The sequence below is a fragment of the Netta rufina genome, assembly GCF_964035555.1.
Source record: "Netta rufina genome assembly, chromosome: 1".
NCBI lineage: Eukaryota > Metazoa > Chordata > Aves > Anseriformes > Anatidae > Netta > Netta rufina.
Genome location: NC_140123.1, coordinates 2592972 through 2615071, shown reverse-complemented (window position 1 = coordinate 2615071; position 22100 = coordinate 2592972).

Sequence of the window (22100 nt, the reverse complement as noted above, 5' to 3'; positions counted from 1 at the left end):
CAAAGACCTGAAATGTAAATTCCTCCTCTCCCTCCTGCGTATTTATCACGCACAGCATAGAAAGCTCACCTATCCTGTCTACCCAATAGAGGGATTTTATTCTCCACTCTATTTTATATATATATATAGGTATGAGCAACTATGGCCCATTTTTGACAAAACTGGCAGTAGCTCTTAACATAATGTCATATAAAACTAGCTCATTTTCTTATTAGCACAATTATAAAACTTCAATTTCCTTCCTTCCTGTTCACACCCCCTCTCTACCCTAAGCTGAAGGCAAAGATTTTTGTAATGATTACTGCTAAGCTCTAATAACTCAAAAGAAACCAAATCTGGCATATAAAGTGTCTTCATTAACTGTGTCTTTTAATGGCTTATTAAACATTTCACATACAAACACACACACACACACACGCTCACCAAGAATGTCTTTTTTAACATTATTTTATGAGTCTTCCCCAGTGCCAAAAGAGTGAGTAGAGGAAGCTGGAAAATTCTTTTGGATCGTGAGGTTGAGGAGACACAATCTGAGAAATGTTGATGTTGAAAGACAGAAGGAACTGTCAAGTCAAACTAAGGTGGCTTCTGGAGATGTCATCTAATAACTTAAACTCATACTGCATTTTATATCCTGAAGTGCTTTAAGATACAGACTGTGATTACTCATTTTCTTTCGTAATTCAGCTGGGGAAGGGGACAGTAGCCAAGCCATGTCAGTAACACAGCAGTTTTCAGGAAGGAATGCAAATACAGGATGAAATTTAGTTAAAAGGCAATCAAACCTTAAGAAGGTGGATTGGGCGGGATTTATCTCACTCATGTTTGGACGTCAGCAGTGTGTATGTCTCCATCCAGACTGGACACCCTGAGCTCTCATTTCAGTCAAAAGAAAGAAATGACCATGTATCACACAGATCATTTAATCTGTTTGTTATCTGTTTGAGATGAGATGAATCACATCCTGCATGCCCCTGCTTCCCTCTCTTGACTGCAGAGAGTCCAAATGAATAATTACTCGCAACATAAACATATAGGGTGGGATTTATCTCATGCATTGTAGGTTTACAAAGCACATGATTTCCTCTGAGACAGAAATCCAGGCTTCCGCTCAAGTCAACGGAGTCCATGGTACAAAACCTACTTGATGTAGCAAATTGAATTTTAGGGTGCAACCCAGCCAAACGGATACAGATTTTATATGTATTATTTATTGTCTACTTAACATACTTCATTTACTGTTGCTCCTTGTTCCCTGTACTAACTAGATCTCCGCTTACTCTCATGGAAGCCTGAATGCTCAAATAAGGGATGAGTATCTACACTGAAAGCACAGTTATTTGAGATTAATCTCATTCCTGAAGTTAGATGGGATGGATCCACACAATGAGATGGCCTTTTTCCCTTAGGGAATGCCAACACTTCCTATATCCCATACCATGCTTAATGATCAGACATGGTCTACACCCTGATTTTTACATCCTAAGGTGAAACTGGTCTTTCCAACATACAATACCACCAAGCATCATGCTGGGTTGCCTTTGCTGTACTGCAGCTGATGAGAAATAGCTCCAGGTTCTTGCAGAGTTTCAGATTTCCTTGGAGATTCAATGTACTAACACTGATGTCAGAAAACCTGGCCCTAGCAGAGTAAGGGATATTTAGAAAGTGCACAGTTTTTGGCAATAGTTCTGTGAGTCTTGTTGGCTAGACAATGGATTCAAACAATGGCAAAGCATCTTCAAAGTATTAACTGGCACAGTCCCAGATGAGGTGTGGTAGTTGCCTGTCTGGGGGTGAATTACAAACTTAAAAGGCTTGGTTTAGACTGCCATGACTCAAATGGTGACTTAAATAAGTCATGTCCATGGCTAGATCTCACAACTGAAGGCTTTTGGCCATCCAGAGCCTGACTCAGGCAAGGTTTTAGGATAGCATCACTCCTTCTTCCAGCTTCAGCACCTCCACAGGCACTGGCTGGGCAGGCACATGCTCCTGAGTCACTTGAGAAATCTGTGGTCAGGCAGCAGGATTGAGCTGAATGCATCTCTTCCACTTACAGAAAACAAGCAAAGCTGAAAGTCCATTTGGTGAGGAGCAGAGCGTGGAGCATGCATACCTCCATGGCACAAATGCAAGAGGTTTGAACAAGAGATTTGAGGTATTTCTGGACAAAGTCATAGGCCACAGGCCATTCCCTCTTAAATCATGGCTGTATTGATTCATAATCTTACCTTTCTTGCAGAAAGACAAATGCATTGTAAAATGTCAGGCACAATTCATGGAGCTGACAGATTAGGCCTGACAACCTAGCAGGTTTGATCAGGGCATGGAAAATACCTGCTGAAAGCCACATAACACATGGGAAAGAAGAAAAGGGAAGGGAAGGGAAGGGAAGGGAAGGGAAGGGAAGGGAAGGGAAGGGAAGGGAAGGGAAGGGAAGGGAAGGGAAGGGAAGGGAAGGGAAGGGAAGGGAAGGGAAGGGAAGGGAAGGGAAGGGAAGGGAAGGGAAGGGAAGGGAAGGGAAGGGAAGGGAAGGGAAGGGAAGGGAAGGGAAGGGAAGGGAAGGGAAGGGAAGGGAAGGGAAGGGAAGGGAAGGGAATGAGAGAGAAAAAGAAGGGAGGGAGGAGGGAAGGAAGGAAGGAAGGAAGGAAGGAAGGAAGGAAGGAAGGAAGGAAGGAAGGAAGGAAGGAAGGAAGGAAGGAAGGAAGGAAGGAAGGAAGGAAGGAAGGAAGGAAGGAAGAGAGAAAGAGAGAGAAAGAGAGAAAGAGAAAGAGAAAGAGAGAGAAAGAGAGAGAGAGAGAGAGAGAGAGAGAGAAAGAAAGAAAGAAAGAAAGAAAGAAAGAAAGAAAGAAAGAAAGAAAGAAAGAAAGAAAGAAAGAAAGAAAGAAAGAAAGAAAGAAAGAAAGAAACATTTGATACACATAAACAGAAAAAGGTGCTTTGTTTTATACCCTGAGTGGGGTGTTGCAGTTTATAGCAGATAGACAGAAAACATATGTGAATCATCATGTAGATTATATTTATATTGCCTAATGCTCAGGTTTGTTTGGTTGGCATTAACAACAACTCATGGCTTCCTTTCCTATAATGCTGGTTTACTTTTAATAAAATCTTGCATTCACATCATCTCAGCAAAGCATTCTCCTGGGCTGGAGTCAAGGGCAGAGAGAGAAACCTCTGTGAAATTCATTTCAAATGTTCTTTCCCCTCCTCCCCTCCCCTTTTAAATAAACAAATAAGTCAATGCAAGATACCCACTTACTGCTCTTGAGACAAATGCGATAAATAAATAAATAAAATGCAGGGGAGAGTCTGAGAAATGCTCGCCTTGTCTTTCCAGATCTGTTACCCTCCTGAGATGTGCTCAGCATGTTGTAGGAGTCATACTGAGAGCTAACAATGAGTGTCAGTATGTAAGTTTTGGATCCGAAGATGTTTCAAGATCACTAGAAAGATCAACTTTGTCCTTGATTGTGGCGATAATGTTCAGAGAAGTGGGTGGAATGAAAACTGGGAGAAAAGGAGGAAAAGGAGATGGAAGTGAGGGGGCTTTGGGAATTTTAAGAAGACTGGCTCCAAGTTTGTTTGTAGGTATTTCATAGAATAATAGAATCACAGAATCATTAAGGTTGGAAAAGCCCTCCAAGACCATCTGGTCCAAATGTTCCCCTACCACTAATGTCAGCCACTAACCTGTGCCCATGTCCGTAAGTGTCACGTCCAACCTCTCCTTGAACACCCCCAGGGACGGGGACTCCCCCACCTCCCTGGGCAACCCGTCCCAAGGCCTGACCGCTCTTGCTGAGCAGAAATGTCTCCTCATTGCCAACCTGAGCCTCCCCTGGCACAACTCGAGGCCGTTCCCTCTGCTCCTGGCCCTGCTTCCCTGTGAGCAGAGGCCGCCCCCCAGCTCCCCACCCCTTCCTTTCAGGCAGTTGCAGAGAGCAATAAGCTCTGCCCTGAGCCTCCTCTTCTCCAGCCCAAACCCCCCCAGGTCCCTCAGCCGCTCCTCACAGGACTTGTGTCCCAGGCCCTGCTCATGGGGAATGGGAAAATGTGTAGAGAACTGCACCGTTACAAGGTTTTCATAAGAGACTACTGTACCTAGTGTGTTGAGGCTCTGATTATACCGAGTTGAACATCCTGTCTTAAGAGACCTTGCTTAGACTTCATGGCACATCATAAAGCAGCATTTTTGGAGGGCCCATTCTCAAAATGTTTATAATGTGCAGCTCCTGGCTCTGAAGAATTCCTGAACAACTTAGAAAGTGGTGGACTTCCAGCCTGGAAGTTGAAATGCCCTGTTCATCCACAGAAAGTGAAAGGAAAACCCATGGTGATCTTTCAAAGCATCTGAGCCCTTCCCTAAAAGGTCAAATCTTTGAATCTGTGACAATCGTCTTCCACCGGGTATTCCTATAATAACACAAAATATAGGTCTGGAGGTAAAAGCAAGTTTTGCCCAGTCCTTCTCCCTGGACCAAGGAAAGATCAGCTCCCCCTCCCACCAGGTTGCTGGTTAGCCAAAACCAGTGGTCTGGGAATTGTAGCCTTCCTGTGAGGGTGATGAAGAGCAATCATCCACATGTGGGAGGGGAAATGGAGGCACAGGGAAATTTAGAGTATTTTGCTAGAGACTTTCACCTCCCCAAGGGAAGGGTTGCCAGGTGTGGAGAGCACTGGTCCTGGCATTCAATGTCTCCTTACATCCATTCCTCTCTCAAGTCAGGTATCAGTGTGTTTTTCCTCATTTGCTGCCAAGGATTTCGTTTGTGAAAAAACAGCAAAATGGTGTCTCCTACAGCAAAGCCTGGCCCTTCATCCTCTTCCTCAGAACCTTGGGAAGAAAAAGCAATTATCTTTTATCTCCCAAGCCCAATCAGTCCCCATTGCTTCTCCTCCATCACACAGATGTCAAAGCAGCTGTGGCAGGAGCAGAAAATGGGCTTTGCATTATGTCCAGCTGTTAGGCAAATCATGGAGTAGAAAGACCACATTTGGGATCTTTTTCCTTTCCAGTGCTGTCAGTCAGATGGAACAGCAGGTCCCTAAAACAGTTATGAATAACCATTAGTAGGAGAAGACTTTGAAAATGTTCCTTGTTTATACATTTGCTGGAGGGGCTAAATCCTGGTAGAGCTTAGAAAAATCCACCGTTTTCACTAAGCTTTCAACTCTGCTTGGGCAAGAGCTCTGCAGCCCAGGATAATAAATAAATGTCATGCCACATGTATACACATTTTCTTCCAAGGCTGTTTTCAATTTCTCCTTTCAGGCATGTTTTGCCCTGATGGTTCCCTTTGCTGGCTGTATAAGAACCAGCTTCAGCACGTCTCTGAAAGCTTTCCAAACAGAAAGCTCATTCATGTCCTCAGCTCAGAGATGAGTAACAGTCTGTAGCCATGTACCTTAGGAGCCATAAAGCAGAGTGGACTGGATTGGAAAAGCTCCTGTGCCCCTTCCCACAATGTTTTTTATTTTGATGGTGATAATATTCTGGAGGAACATGGGGTTTGAAAGCAGTGCCTGTTGAAGGGCCCTGGAGAGACAAGTCCTCACAGCTCTGAATTTGGCAGCCTCAGCCTCGTCTTATTCTTACTTTAGCTACAGAGGCATTTCAGGACCTGCATCACGAGCTGAGTCTATGGTGTTTTCAGGGCTCTACAAACCACTGAAAGTGATTTCACCTGGAAAGCTGAGATCTCTGAAAAAGAGGGTAGTGTAGTTATCTAGCAAGTTCTGGAACTGCTCACCTCACCCATCCTGTCCTCGAATATAGGACAACTCTCAGAAGTACTGCATGCCCTTCAGTCTTCCCATGCAGGCTGCTGCTGGTAGATGTGTCCTCTGGTTGATGCTCCTTTGCAGTCTCTGGTCCATGTCAGCAAGCAGCTCAACAAAGACCCCAGGTTTGCGTGGTGAGACTACTGAACAGCTCACAGCAAAGGCCCAAAGCCACCACTTCAAAGCCCTTGGAAACACGTTCATGCTACGATCCAAGTCAGAGAGAAGTGGCCTTCAGAGGATACATAAAGGATACATAAACCCTCAGGGACACAAAGCATAGCATTGATGCTGTTGACATCAGCAGACTTTCAGGAAATATTTATTTAATGTGTGGGTGAATGAGCATTGGAACAAGCTGCCCAGAGAGGGGCTGGGGGCTCCTCCTTGGGGATCTCCAGCAACCGCCTGGACGTGGGGCTGGGCCCCCTGCTCGGGGTGGCCCTGCTGGAACAGAGCTGGCACCACAGGGACCTGACACCACCAGACACTCGGGGATTTGTAGATTTTGTGACTTTTGGACACGTTTTACCTGCAGTGCAAGCAGAGAGAGCAGAGATAGCTCACACTGCCAAGCACTGTGGCCACCCCGAAGTGGCAGAGGTATTTCCTATGCGTGTTAGGGAAGTGATCAGAGGGAAGCTTATTTGTTGTAATTTGTTTTTGTCTTCAAATCTTGGCTGGATTTTCCCTTACAACAATAAACTGTTGTCCCCTTCCCCTTTTTTAAAAATGATATCATAGCAATAAAGCACTCCAGAGTGAATTTTACCAGACCGTTCATACACAGCATGGGTGGGTGAAGGCAGAGGCCACACTGCAGTACCACCCCCAGGCACATATTAATGGGGCTCATAAAACACACCCTGTTGCGTCTTCTGGCTTAATTGTCAAATGGTTTCCAGATTTAAAACCCCTAAATAGAATCTTTTAGAAGATCTACGTTCATTAGGTAACATCAAAAGCAACAGAAAACATAGGAAATGGGAGCTGCCATTTCAAACTCACTGCGACATACATCAGTCAGGGGTTTGCTAACATTTTCTTTCATATTGGCCCAACCCCATTAAAAAAGGAAAAAGCATACATATATATATATATATATATATATATAACCTAGTAGACAGAAACTAAATACACCAAAAATTATGTTTGTTTCCCTGACTGGTGGTCTGCTTATGCTCTCATGGTCCTGGCTGGTTCTCTGCTTGCTTGTTAAATTATAAGCATGTATAAGAAAGCAGAAAGAAAATTAAATTTTGAGGATTAAAGAGCACTTTTGTAAAAATGGAAAGCAACTTTGAGTACCTCAGAGTTTTGGGGTCCCTGTCCCGAGGTAACTTGCAGTAGTTTTTAACTCCACATTATTAACTCCATCCCTTTGCCATGTCTCAGACAGGGATCTCAAGGATCTTTCAAATGTTGGCTCTGTTTCACCTTGTTTCAGTCTCCTTTTTCTTGAATTCAAACCATAACAGGGTGGTGCAGTAACTTTCTTCAGATGTCTCTCTTTTTTTCATCATTGCCTACTTCAGGGCTTCTTGTAGCTCTTTTTGTGGCATCTGGTACTGATCACGGGCAGAGACACAACAACAAACTCGCTGGAGCACAGCGCTGGTCTGGGGTGGTCTGGCATCAGAGACCTCCTGCTCACAGTTGTCCTTTGGTCCCAAACAGTCCTGCACCCCTGACGGTGACCATCTGACATCATTCCTGACAATACCCTGGCTTTCTTCTAAGTCTCAGTTTGGCAAGTTTCACCAGCAAGGGAAGGAAGGAAAAAAAGAAAGGGCAGTTGTTGGCTTTGTCAGTGGGATAGCTGGGAACCACAGCTGGTGTGTTGTGTAGGTGACCTTCATGGGAAACCACGGATCCCCTATGTGGGGGACTCACCACCTGTAAAATGACTGCCATGTGTCCACGTTTCTTCTTCACTCTTCTTTTCCCTTCATATTTTAGATCCAGGGACCCCTATATAAGCAGTAAAAGCATTTTCAGGGATTTCTCAGGCTAAGGAATAGAAATCAGGGGAAAAAATAATCTATACTTCAATGGTATATGCAGTATCTTTACTTCCATAGATCACCTGAAGAGGCCCATGGTCACAAGTAGGTACTTTAAGGCTATCTGTGTCATTCTCAAGTAGGTGACTAAAATAGTCTTCTATCAGTTTTCTAATATAAGTGTTTGAAAACAGCCGGGTGACTTGCACTCTGGAATTGTCTATTTCTCTCCAGGAACGGAAAAGGGAGTTTTTCAGACTGCAGACTAACTTCTACATATTGAAAATTATATGGCATTAAAGTGACCCTAGGTCCCTGATGGAGATCTTCCTGAGACCCATAATTCCAAGAGAAAGCAGCAAGAAAACCCACGGTGCATAAAAACATGGTTTGTAAAATTAGACTAGTAACATTTGCTCTCTCCTCCCCTGCCCATTTTGTCTATCAGTGCTGGAGATTCTCATTTTTTAATTAGTTTTTAATTTTCAGAGTATAGTGCCTCAACCTTGGTTCAGGTTACCTGTTTCTCTTCTAAGACAGTTCCTTTGAAAACCTAATGATGGTGGAAAACGTGCCTTGCAATGCACATCAGCACCATGGCCTGCCTTCATCCAGGTTCAAATCACAAAGGTGATTTGAGCTAGCAGAATCTGAAAATAGGGCACAACCTCTTTAAGTTCCAGCCTGAGAGCAGTTAGGAGCATTTGGGAAGATCCTCAACTGTTCTGCTAGATTTCAGGCAGGACGAGGTCTCATAAAGCTGGAAAGAAATGGAATAATTTGGGTCATAATTGTCTTCATAGAGGACGCTTATATGACAGCACTACACAACTGGCATTACCAAAACATCACACCAGCAATGCCAAAGCATCAAGATGGTTCTTTTGGGCAATATTGCAAAGAGCATGTTAGTGGTGTAGGAACTTCTGCAGAAGGTTTTTTGCTGAATCCCTTTGCCATCCACCTGAGCTGTGAGAGACTCATCTCTTCAGCCCTGAGAGAGTGGTATATTTCTTGAGGGTGAAATATCATGAAGATTAGCCAGAATTCCAAGCCATGGAATCATTAAAAAGAGGGCTGGAAGGATGAGGAGAGGTCATCAAGGCCTTTTCGTTTCCTCAAGGCAGAATCAGCTTTTTCTAAGCCATTCCTGACAGATGTTTGTCTAATATGTTTTTAAAGACCTCAATTGGTTTAAGAATCACAGCCTCCCCAGGCAATCTACCCCAGTGCTTAACTGGCTTTATGGTTAGCAACTTGCCTCTCAAGTTTAACAGGGCTCTCCCAGGGCTCTCCCAGGCATGGTTTAAGACCATGACTTCATGCCTTGCTCCCTGAGGATATGGAGAAGGGCTTATTCCCTTCCTCTTTACAGCCTTTTTTATATAGTCAAAGACTGCTGTGAGGAACGCTGGATAATCCTCTCTTACCGCGTTTTTGATGTCCAGGCTGTTGGCTAACTTCGGCTGCAGGATGAGCTCCCATCTATTCCTGTAGGGTTTATAGAAGGCTTTGAAGCTTTATTCTCACTTCTTCTGAACCAATACCTTTTGAAGACTGTCATTACCAGCTGTGTCCACTACCCAAAGTGAAGATCAAGCTTTAGCACAGTCTGTAATTCCTGTGCACATTCCTGCCCATCAGCCTTTATGATTCCCATCTAGGTAAATCCCATGGGGGAACTCAATGGCCCAACATGTTTTGCTTCACCCATGACAGATATATGTCTTGTTTGTGAAAATACAAGCCTCCATCCAAGCCTACTTAAAGTCTCCTTCACTGGAGAGCTGGTGTGTTAGTCAGAGATGCTATAAGGACAAGAAGGCTTTCAGCACGGTGGGTAGATACATCTCACAAGAGGTCCCACACTGCCCTCTTCTCTTCCTATCCTCAACACTCAGCCTGAAATGGCCATAATTTGACCCTCAGCATCCAGTGCCTATCCTTTCAGCCCCCCTTGTACTGTCTCTCTGAGCACATACAAACACCCTAGAAAAAATACCAGCCCGTTTGCGCATAGCCATGTGTCCTTCTATGATGAAAGACAATCTAGTAAAACCTTGAGGAATCCCATTACATTTTATGCTGGAAAAACAACCAAGCTTTGCTAGCAGGTCCTGAAGACAGATAATAATATATGAGATGGGTTGAGGCCAACAGCTGCTCCCGTTCCTCCTCTCTGCAAGGGTAGTCAGAAAGAGACATTTCCGACAAATTATAAATGACTTTCTGTAGCTGTCATCTTTTAGAAGAGCCGTGGAGTATTGTCTCACAGTGAATATAACCACTTTTTTTTTTTTTTTTTCTCTGCACCCCCCTCCCCACCACCTCTCTATCGAGGTCTGTACGAGTTTGGTAGCCTTTCTTTATCAGCCCACATTGCCAGGCAGGAGACTTCCCTCCAGCTCCCAGACTGTTTTTTCACTTCAAAGGCCAGCAGGGAGTGGGAAGCACAGCAGAGGCCACATTCCTGCAATTTATTTGCCTTGCAGCCTGGTTGCCTCACTCTGTTTTCCCTGTCAGAGGTACTGGCAGCCCCCTCCAAGACCTCATCTTGCACTTGGGCATATAAAGTGGCTCCAGAAAAGAAAACGAGAGTGTGTCATATCCCGGAAAGGTCACTATCACCTCCTACGTGATGTAGACCTGCATCTCTCTTTAGCAGGAGTTAAAAGCCTGTTCCATCTACCCTTGGTTACATCTTTACTGCAATTCAGCTTTCTGCCTGGGTTGATTTGAGGATGAAGGCTAGTGTCCCTGCACAGTGCTGGGAATGGGAAATTCTGAAGTCCGGGTATGAGAAAAGAGACACAACTGTAAACCTGGGATGAAATGACACCACTGGGATAATCCACAATTTTCTGAGACTGCTGTAGTTCAATTCAGCTTGATTGCGACTTACTGCCTGGAGATCAATCCACCTTGTTTTGCTCACTACCATTCAGGAGGGCTTACTATCAAAAATATGTAATGAAGGACAAAGCTGTTGCAGGCATTTGTATGTAAGGTGTCTGTTCTTCCCCTTGAACTTATAGCTGAAAGAAGCAGTGTTTTCTAATTTCCTGGTTTTAGGGTCCAGCTGGTGCCTTTGTGATTCATCTCACAGGACCAGCATTAAGCGGCCAGGAAGAATGGAAGAGCCACAGGTGATTTTCTCAAACCAGACTGAAATGAGAAAGGAAGTGAAGTTATTGCATCACTCCAGCACAACTACTTTCCCAGTGCCATTGTTATTCCCAATGCCTCTTTCTGGTTTATAGTGGGTGAAGGTTTTGTTCCCGCTCCTGCCGAAACCCAGGACATTCCCTTGGAGCCCATTGCATGGAGTTGGGCTAGTGAATGTTAACCAGTGACCATCTGTGATGAGTTGACACCCTGTGCACCAAGAGATGGCTCACAAGTGCCTTGTGCTGTAAGCAACAGAAGCTCTGTCCAATGCTCATTAAAGCATCGTTGAATATTTCTGGGCACAAGAACATGTCCACTGTGGCTTGGGATCCAACAGAAGCCAAGAACTGTTCCCAACAAGCAGTTTGGGTGAAGCTACCTAGATTTGGATTCTACCCAAGTTTAAAAGGATGGATGCAGGCTCTTCCACCCAGATGGGCTCAGAGTTACTGGACAGTCTTGGGCACATTTAATTTATTTGCATTGAGTCAAGTCTTTGCTCTTTCTGTCATCCTGTCATACAAACTTTCTCATAAATATATTTGAGCTCAAGAGCCCAAAGTTGCCATGAAAAGAGTGGACAACTGGTAAGGTCCCTGTAAACATCTTAGTAGTCCTTTGAGTCCTTTAGTAGAAAGAATTTAGTGTAAGTTAGTTCAAGAAGCAAAACCATAAGGAAATATTATAGAAGGAACAGATCACAGGCAAGAAAGCCTTAGATGGAGAGAGTTCTTACTTTTCTACATTAAGTATAATGCCAACAGTTTGTGCTACTTAGCTTTGCCTTGACCACATTATGGCAAAACTGGTGTCTGGTTTCTCATTTCTATTAACGTAGCTTTCTAGTTTAGGTTAGATGATTAAATATATCAAAATAAGTAAGTAAGTAAGTAAAAACACCACCAACCCCGAAACATTTCACCTTTGACACCAGGATTATCTCCATTTTGAACTGAGGCTGGTAGTTTCCCTCCGGGACAGCATGAACCTTATCAATGGCTGGGATTTTCAGACTTATCCCTACCTTTTCAAAAGACTTCTGTTCATATCTCCCGAGACAGTGATCACTGTGTAAATTTCCCAGTCATGACTCAAGGTCTCACAGTGCTTGACGAGGCACAGGCACAAAATAAAGTGACAGCACCTTACCCTGAAGAGCTTTTACAAAATGGCACTGAAGCTAGTGGAGGTTACATGGAAAAAATAAATACCTAACACCATTATCAGTTGCATTATCTACCAGTTCAGGGCAACTCTGCTGAAAACTGCTGCTATGGGAGGTGGTGTGTGTGTCTCTGTGTGTACGTGCTGACTGTGTTACAGCCGTGGGATCTGCATGTCCAAAGTGCACAAGGACACTTGAGCCTCACCAGGCCCTTGGCTGCATCTTCTGCTCTCACTCAGCCTCTTTCCCTCTACTCATCCCCTGCCAAAACCTGGGCGCTCAGTGGTTGCCAAACACGCGATCGAAACATCTGCCTGCCAGAAAGGCATCTGCGGGGAGTCTGCTGCTGCTTCTTCTCCATGGGAGCTGACAGCCTTTGGGGCTTTCAAGGGTTGCCCAGCTCCTCTTTGTCTTTCTGCCGTGCACCCTGAGCTCACGCTGCCCTCCACAACCATAGCACTTTTCTCACCGTTTTCAGACTCCTGAATAAATTCAGACAAAGCCCATTTCTCCGTATCCTCTGTATTTCTTTAGCACCTCCGTGTTTCCCACCTTTCTTGCTCATCTTCGTGGCTCAACAGCCAAAGCCTCTGAGAGCAGTGGGAGAACATGTCAAGCTGCAATAACATAAAGGATTATGGAAATGTACTAATTAAGGAAATCATTTCAATTACTGGGATGGCACTGGAGGTCTAGATTACTCAAATCTTGAAGCTTTAGTTCAAGAACTTTAGTTTCTCTGTATTTTGCTTTCCCATGGTAACATTTCCCCTCCCCACTACTGTCTTTTTCATCTGCCTACAAAATGAGCTCAGTAGGTCTCAGCCTACACATGTAGTGCTTGACATAGTGACATCCTGACATTGTTTACCCTTTATGGGCTTTATTTCAGTAAAAATAGCATGTCTTTAGAGCATGTTTGGTCAGCCAGAGGCACCTTTACACTTCCTTCTTATGGATTGCTCCTTGCATTTCTACTTCTTGCCATGAGATGAACCCCTTGGAATCAAAGCATTACAGTGCTGTAGCACAGAGGTAAATGAATAAACCTGCAAATATTCCTTCTTTCCTGCAAGAATGGAGGCATTTAGCAGAGTCAGAAAAATAAATAAATAAATAAATAAATAAACCACCAAAAAAAACCCACACACCTTTTCTTGCAGCAGCCAAGAGTTGGTCCTGGACAGGAGGAGCAGAGCTGCAGATCCCAAGCACCAGCTCATGCCCATCTGGGGACCAAGTTTGCTGAGCATCACTCCAGCACACCAGCACAATCCCATCCTCCCCTGAAGTGGTTTTTTTTTTTTTTTGTTCACTGGATCTGAGCCAAAATAAGAAGAAACCCGCTTCTTGCGATGGCTTTCAAGGAGCAGGAGGGAGGGAAGCTGCGTACCACATGTGTTTTGCGGTAGGACATCATACCTCAGACCTATTCATCATTGTCCATCCACCCTGCTGGGCCCTGGCGGCAGGTCATCGGTGGAGTCCCAAACCCACCGCCCTTCCAGAAGTGATCAAAGGGTGAGATCGGGAACGGCGTCAGCTTTCCCGGATGGGATTACAGCCCAGCCGGAGCAGACGACACTCTCTGAGAGCTCCTGCTTTTCATCCCCCTTGATCAGGCTCGTTTTACTGCCCTCCCAGCACCACAAGCAGGAGTGCTCATAGCAGGGGCAGGGGGGGTGATTTGGACACAAAAAGAGGACACCGGTGCAATTTCCAGCCAAAAAGCCTGCTGCAAACTGCAGGTGAGTAAGGCTCCCCCTCTGCAGCAGCTGTCATTCCACGGGACATCAAATGAAACAGCCAGCTGCCAAACTCTAAACAAGGTCACTGAGCAGACTGGAGCTGAGGTGAGACTGAACAGCATCCAGAAAAAAAAAAAAATTATGGCAGAGGAATTCCACTGGGATCCAATAAGATGAGCACACGCTGCCCCTGTCTCATGGCATCTCATCTGCCAGTGTGGCCGTGGGTGCCTAGCAAGAGGATGCCAAGCTCTGGTTCCCTGTGGTAATAACAGGGTAGGAAGGGCTGGCCTCCTGGATGTAGGATACTTGAGTCTGCAAGTGGCAGAAAGAAACATCTTTCGTGGGTACATCATCTCCTGAAAGGTGAAGACTACATGTCTGGGGCCTTACACGGTTCAGGGTGTAAGCAGGGTCCAGATTCAAGGTGTGCAGTAGAGTCCAGACTGATGGCTAGGACCAGAAACGTAGAAAACCCACGTCAACCAGGCAAAACTTCCAAAAACGAAAAGAGAATGGGGAAGAAAACCCCACCAAGCACCTGGTAAGGTTAGCATTGGTCCGTGGAAGGGTGCAGAGGGAACAGAGGCAACTTGTGGGGAGCAGCAGCCTGTGTGCTTTCCAGATTTTGGCATGAGCCATGGTTATGCTGTACTATAGGATCTCCTGCTGTGCCCCTGCAGTCCCATGGTCACTTCTGACTGTGCCTCTTTTCCCTGTGCCATCAGTGGGGATTATCTCGAGCACATGGGACTAGAAGAGACCTCCTAAACCCAGTCTACTTCTATCTTAGCAAACACATGCTACAGAGCCTTTTGCAAATGAAATGCAGACTATCTGAAGAATTTTGGCCTCCCCAGCTGGAAACTACTCTCTTACCCCCCTGCCCTCCTCTCCTCCAGAAAAAAAAAACCCTACAACTTTTCTCCCAGTGACTGCCTGAGACTTCTCAGCTCCTTTCCCTGCCTTACTGGCTTAGGTGAAAGGCTCAGTGTGTCAGCCGTGTGCTGGAGTTGTCACGGCTCCTTGTAAGCACTCCATATATTACGAGGAGTGACTCCCACAAAGGCTTTGCACTTAAGATCCATGACAGTGTTTTCCAGCGCTGCCTTGTTGCTTCCAATTACCCTGACACGGAGCTGACACAGAAACAAAGATCCATGCCTCCCATCCGGAGACTCGCTGGAAGCTTCCCCCCGACACCCTCGTTCCCCATCCTCCTCGTAGATGAGTTACAGTACAAAGGAAAGAAAAAAGCCTGCATCCTCCCCAGCCGCCTGCTTTGCTGAGCAGCCGGAAACTCACGCGTAAGGACGAAATATGTATGTACTGAGGCAGAACATGTCATATTGTTTAGATGTTAAGGGCAGGCAACAACGTAGGACGTGGCATGAATCACAGCTGCGGCTTGCCTGGAGGATGGGGTACCCCGCAAGTGGCAGCTGGTGCTGATTATCCGGAGTTCTCCTTTTTTTTTTTTAATTCTTCCCGTTATAATAGGATCCAGTAATTCATCCTCAGCATGGGCTGCACGTCTGTTCTCTCTGGAATATCCCAGGGATGGGTTAGCAATCCATCACAAGGAGATAGTGAGCTTTTCCCCTTCTTTGTTTTCCCCCAGGTGACTTCAGTGCAGCCAATGTATTTCTACCACCTGAGGCACACAGAGACTGTGGCCTGGTGTGTTCAATCTCCAAGAAGAGGCATCATCAAAACCAGTGTTTCTAATTAAATGAAACGGAAAGATGAGCAGATTGACAGGCAAGCAGAAAATGCAAGGAGTGGAGGTCTCACAAATGCCTTGCAGTGGAAAAAAAAAACCTTCTCATGTCACGGCAGCTCACACAATGCTATAATCCCCTATCATAAGATCAACTCTGCCTTAAACTGCAACTCAAATAATTGTCTCTCTTTCTTTCCACTGGCAATTTGCATCCTGAAAAGCATTAACAAGCTTTGTGAAACCATGAGCAGATGGCCACGAAGGTACCTCCATCTCCTGAATGAAACATGGGGCTGCCTAGCACTGAACAACACAGCTGCCCAGGTGTCCAGAGCAAGAAGTGAGATGTTTCACACACCATTTGAAATTATGCTCTGGAAATGTAATGAGCAGCATCAAGCCAGGGGATTTTTCATTTTACTGGGTGGCAAAGTGAGCAGTGCAGTGATCCTGAATGCTGCTGGAATACACTTTGTACCAAATCTAATTGTATCAAATTTTAAATTTTTGGTATATTTGCTTGTAAATTTTTTTTATCAAATTTAAAAATCTACAGTTCTATGAAATTTAAAGTGTCTGGTAAATACATTCATAAGCAACAAAGCATCTTCACATGTTGTAGTTGGAAAATACTGCAGGTACTGCTAGATAGTGAGTTAGATGGATCCTTAACCCAACCCAACATAACAAAACACCATTAAAAAAGCAATCTTTGTAAGGCCTTCCAGACAAATGCTCCAAAAGATCAGAAAATTCTAGCTTTTAGTCTTCATCATGAGAAAAGATGTTAAAATGGGAGGTGTAGAAACTGTCCCATCTTAACCTGCTCAGTTATAAAAGAACACATGTATTTGTGCTGGGCTGGGTCAAGGATCCACCTGACTTGGTATCTAGTGGTGGTAAAAGTAGAGATTAAGGCAATTACACGACTACACTCCCAACTCCTAGCATTCCCACTTAATTCAACATATTTTCCCATACCCCATGTTATATTTTGGGGGCTCTAGCTTGACTAATGCACCGGATACAAACCTTTGGGGTGAAAGCGGGCAAGTCTCACCTGGGGCTGCTAAGAGCATCCCATTTCTCTCCACCACCTCCTCGGCTCATTCATCTCTGCAGCCCTGCTCCCAGGTGTTGACAAAGTTGGTGTGTCCAGCCACAGTAGCTTTTCACCAATGGCTGCTAATACCTCAGCAACCCGTGCCATGTGGTTAGGAATGATTGCAGAGCTCTGTAGTTCATAAAAATTCCAAGATTATTAGTTTAATAATAAGTCTAGTCTTTCCATGTCAGTACATTATAGACCCCCGGCTAGGCGTTTTAAATCCAGGACTATGAGAGAATGTTGTAAAGTCTCCAGGCCACAAGCCTGTTTTTTTCTTTGAGAAAGAGGAAAATTAATAAGACAACCTAGAGAATGGGAATAAATCCAGGAGACAAAGCTAAAGAATGAGAGGGAAGAAAAAAAAAAAAAAAAAAAAGAAAGAAAGAAAGCAAAGGGTGGAAAAAAGCCAGAGGGAAAAAGATGGAGGCTGATAAATGGTTCTGTAGAAAGGCATATTGAAACTTTGTTTACAATCTCATGGTACCAAAGCGTGCGGTATTAATAGCCTTCGACACCTTGTAAACTCAGCAAAACTAATTTTGCAGAAAAGAAGTTCTTTCCCAGAAGTCTTCTCTTTCTTGCCTAACACACATTTTCGAGGGCTGACATGTCCCCTTTCATCAAGACAGCGGCAAGGAAGTTGGAAGTTTTGCCAGGACGCCTGGGGTAATGCCCCGTGTGCTCCTGCAAAGACAAAACACAAAAACATCAGATTTTTAATGACCCCGACAGCCCCATAACACTCTGCTGGGACAGTGGGTCCACAGGAGAGCTCGTACACTCCACTTGTGAGGCAGGCAGGCATTATTGTCCCAGTCCAACAGCGGATGAATTGTCAGCTCTACCAAATGTGTAGAGTCAGACCCCATCCAAGGTCTCTGTTCACACAATCTCTTCACCTCATGCCAAGGCATGGAAGAACCTACGTATTTTAGCACCCCCATGGGAAGAAAACATCTTTGGGTCAACCCTACCCACATGTGGTATTCCCCTAAAGAACAGAAGCCTTATTTCCCCCTTACCAGTGACTGTGATGGTCAGCAGAGCGCAGAGGAAGGTGACTTCTAAGGTGCCATCCCTGCAGATCCTGAGGATGGATGTGCACATGGTTGAAACAAAAGGGATTTGGGATGAGCTGATGGGATTATTCAGGAACACCAGTGACCAGGGCAGAGTAAGGAATGGGAATAGTTTTAACTCAAAGCTTTCAGCTAGAAACCGACTTTTTCCCCCCAAATGAAATATTTTACATGAAATTTCCCTGTTAACATTTTCTGTGTTATTTTTTTGTTTTGTTTTGTTTTGTTTTGTTTTTAGGGGGTGGGCAGAGAATTCATCTGATCGCTCTTGAAATTTTCCATTTGTCCTGATCCAATGAATATTTCCCTATACATTATGAAACACCATTAGAAAAAGAACAAGAAAATCTACCCCGGATTAGCAGGAATGGCAACCATCTGCAATGAGGGAAATGGAAAACAAGGGTCCCATTAGAAGCTGGTAAAGAAGCATTACCCCCTCCTGTCCTCCCCAGGCTTGTGGTGATCACTTACTCCAAGGCTGATATGTGTCTGTCTTTGGTTTTGAGCTTCTATTTTTCTGTGGAGCTGAGAAATCCTGAAGCTGAGAAATCCTTCTCTCTGAAGCTTCACCTAAAGAAGTAAATTTTATCAAAAAAAAAAAATAGAAAAAAGGTTGAGTTTGAGGGGATGCTCTTTGTGTGCCTCCCTCTTCCAGACCAGGGAACAAAGTCACCGGGCACTTGGTTAAAGAAGGAGCTCCCCTCGAGATGCCTCCTTTCGAAAGACAAGGGGCTGATTCCAGGAAGCTGTCAGGAGAGCCAGTTTATGGGCCCCTGTCAGCCTCCAGTTACAGGTCATTCTCACCTCCTACCGCTGGTAACCTGAGCTGGAGCTCCCCAAAGAGGGTGAGATTAGCTGACAGCCGTAAAAGTCAGCCTGGGAGCATGACCTGGTTGTGCTGCCTCTGCCACATTCGCCCTTCCTCTGGCTCTGTCACCCGGCTGCTGGCAGCTGATCTCACATTGCTGATCTATGCCTCAGAAGATGCAATTTTATTTTTTCTTTCTTTCCCAGTGAAGTTTGGTGATGCTGGTGACTTTCTGACCCTTTTGGTAGTGCTCTGACTGATCAAGACCAAAATCAATGAAAACAAAACAAGGCAAAACCCGTCTTTCCCCGCTCCCCAGCTCTCTGAAGGTCAAGGGCAGTCCTGCAGAGTTAAAGCTCCCCTTCCCTCCAGCCCTGCAGCATCACAACAGGCTCTGCTCTGCAACAAGCTTGGCTCGGCAGGCAGGAGACATACCAGTTACTGGGTTGAAAGGTTCTTGCACAAACTGGATCAGCTGAATCCTTTTCCAACTGGAAAGATCATCGCAGGGGCTTAGTGGTTCGCTGGTGAGAACCAAAACAAACAAGCAAGAAACTCTGCAGAGCCCTCCCCTCCATGTGGAACCTTAATCCAGATACTCGTCTGGCTTCAGTGATGCTGAAGAGTTGGCCCAGACTCGGCAGCAGAAAGCGTGCGTTTGATGGAAAGTCATAACCATGGCCCACATGCTGACTCAGCAAGAGCATTCAGTTCTTCTGCCAGCTCTTGGGACGCTGGCTTGATTAACAAGTACATTGGGCTGGCTGTGTGTTCATTAAACAATGTCTTCATGTGCTTGCTGTCACCACATGGGCAGCGAATTCTCTCATGACAGAGAGAAGCAACATGAAACACGCAGGAAAGAGTTCATCCAGTGCATCTGTAGCAGCACAGTGCAATCAGCCTCAATGCTCAGCTTTGTTTTGCCAGCATAGGACAGGATTGTGCCCCTAGCAGAGGTTAGGTGGAGAGAAGAGCGTGAGAGGAGAACCCTGGTCACAGAAGAGACGTTGGGTTAGAAGCTAGATAACTTTTGGCTTGCAAAATCCCAAGAGGGTAGGATAGGTTTGAGGTCCTTCTAAGCTGCTTGTCCTTTTCAAAAGGAGTTCCAGTGTTGACTGTAGCAAAACCATGAGGTTTGCAAGAAAACTGTAAAAAACATAAGAAGATTAAACCACTCAATCTGCTCCCAGTAATAATGTAAACATGAATCTATAACAGGACGTACAGGCTTCCACTCTTCAGCTCCAACACAGATGATATTTGTTTATTTTTGGGGGCGGGGGGGAAACTATATGGGAACCAGAGATTTCCAGCCTTCTGAGAACTGACCTGATGAAACTGGGAAGGCATCCAAAGGCATCTGCCGTGTCAGTGGAGGGTGAAGGAGGAGGCTTGGGGAGCTTTTGGTGTGCAGACCTGGTTCCACGGGGCTGCTGGGATGTATAGTTCAAGGGCAGCACAATAGGCTTGTGGCTTCTCCCACCTGCCTAAGACCTGGCATCCAGCTTGACAATGGTGAAGCCAATTCTCTCACAAAGAATCTGAGACAAAAACACGCAGGGTTTAGTTTTTAATGAGATGCTTGCTAAATGTTACTGGAATACAAACTGATGAGAAACACATTGGTGTCTAACTGGCAATAGGGATTTATCTGTGGCTGATCTTACAGTCAAGAGCTAACATTTCTGAGAAACAGTCTGTGCATGGTCCTGAATTTCAGTACAGGGTCAGACTGGGTATTGGTGATATTCTGCTGGCTAGATTGGGAACAGGGCTTCCACCTCATTCCACATGAAGTAGCTCAGCCTCTGTTTTCTCTTCAGTTAAGAAGAAGGAGAAAACAGCACATACTTGTTAGGTGCTCTAAACCTGCAGCCTTTAGAGCTGAAACAGAGGAGGGAGGGGATTCGAGCATTGAAAAGTTTCATCAGTCTCCCTTTAGATATCCAGAAGCCTCTAACTGCCTTTAGGTTGACACCCTTTGGCCATGTAGTAGTCAAATATCACCAACTCTAAAGAACCATCCTCTCTCTTTCTTTGCTGCAAGGCCCCAAAACCTCACATTTGGAGCTGAGATCTTATATTCTAGGTCAAGAAGGAGGACCCAGGGAGCTACAGGCTGGTTAGCCTCACCATGATTCCTGGAAAGGTGACAGAACAGCTAATCCTGGAAACTGTTTCCAGGTAAATGAAGGAGAAGAAAACCATCACAGCACAGGCTGCCCAGAGAGGGGCTGGGGGCTCCTCCTTGGGGATCTCCAGCAGCTGCCTGGACATGGGGCTGGGCCCCCTGCTCGGGGTGGCCCTGCTGGAGCAGGGCTGGCACCAAATGACCTCCAGGGTTCCCTGCCAGCCTCAAACATTCTGCAATCCTGAGACATGCCTAAATGAGAAATATGGCACCCACTGTGAGACCTGTCCTCTTCACACTGACTTCCTCTGAAGCCCATGGTATTGATGATTCTGAGCAAGGGGACTGTATAACTTCAGGTTATATAGCACCATTTAAGCTGGCATGAATTCAGATCTTCCGTCCTGCCCAAAGACTATTGCACTCAACCCTACAGTCATTAGACTGTGTGGAGCTTTTAACCTAAAGCCTATCTTTTATTATCCTTTGCCTTGCTTTCAACTAACATGGAAGATAGGGATGTAATCAGCTAATAAACTTTCACCTCAAGATCTGTCCTTTACGTTTATTCACGTTAAAAATATCCTCAAAAAACTTATCTCCCATTTTGGTGATTTCCTGCACACTGTGAAATGTACTCGGTTTCAGAGCAAAGTAGCTCATAGACCCCTTCAACACCAAGAAGCTGTTGTAGAGCTCCAGAAATATGCAACCTGAAGGAACCTGGAAACTGTAACTTCAAGTCATTTCTATCTCTTTCCCACAGTTCCTGCCTCAAAAGGAGCCTGGCAAATATGCTGTAGAGGACCTGGCAATGTCCCTGAAGTCGCCCATGACTTCAGTCCTTGAAGACACCCATAAACTACAGGAACATGTGTGGATGAGAGGAGCTTAGGAACTGGGGCTCAGCTCCACAGCAGTAGATTTGCCCAAAAAGTGGAATCTTGGAAGATGAGGGCTCCTCTCTCAACCCCTCAGGTGAAAAAGCAAGCAAGATGAGCTAGAAACATGCCAACTTTCCATCATGTCCTTGATAAAATCCAACTGTCTCTATGAATCATTTAGATTTCAGCTGTGGATAGGTTACATTGTCATGGCGGGAGGTATGGATAAAACTGAGGCAAAAAGAAACAAACCAACAATCCCTTGTAAACAGGAAAAAAATAGGAAAGAAAGAAAATCTGAGGATTTAAAGGGAAATAATTATTGCTGGACCCAACCCAGGTCATTTATCTAAAATCCCACATACCTTGGGGGCCTTCATCTGAAAAATGTCTAGCTTTTTTTCCTGTTGTTTTAACCAGACTGAAGCCTACAAGACAAAGATTTGAGACACTAATAACTGTGGCTGATTTCTGCCTGGATTTGTTTCAG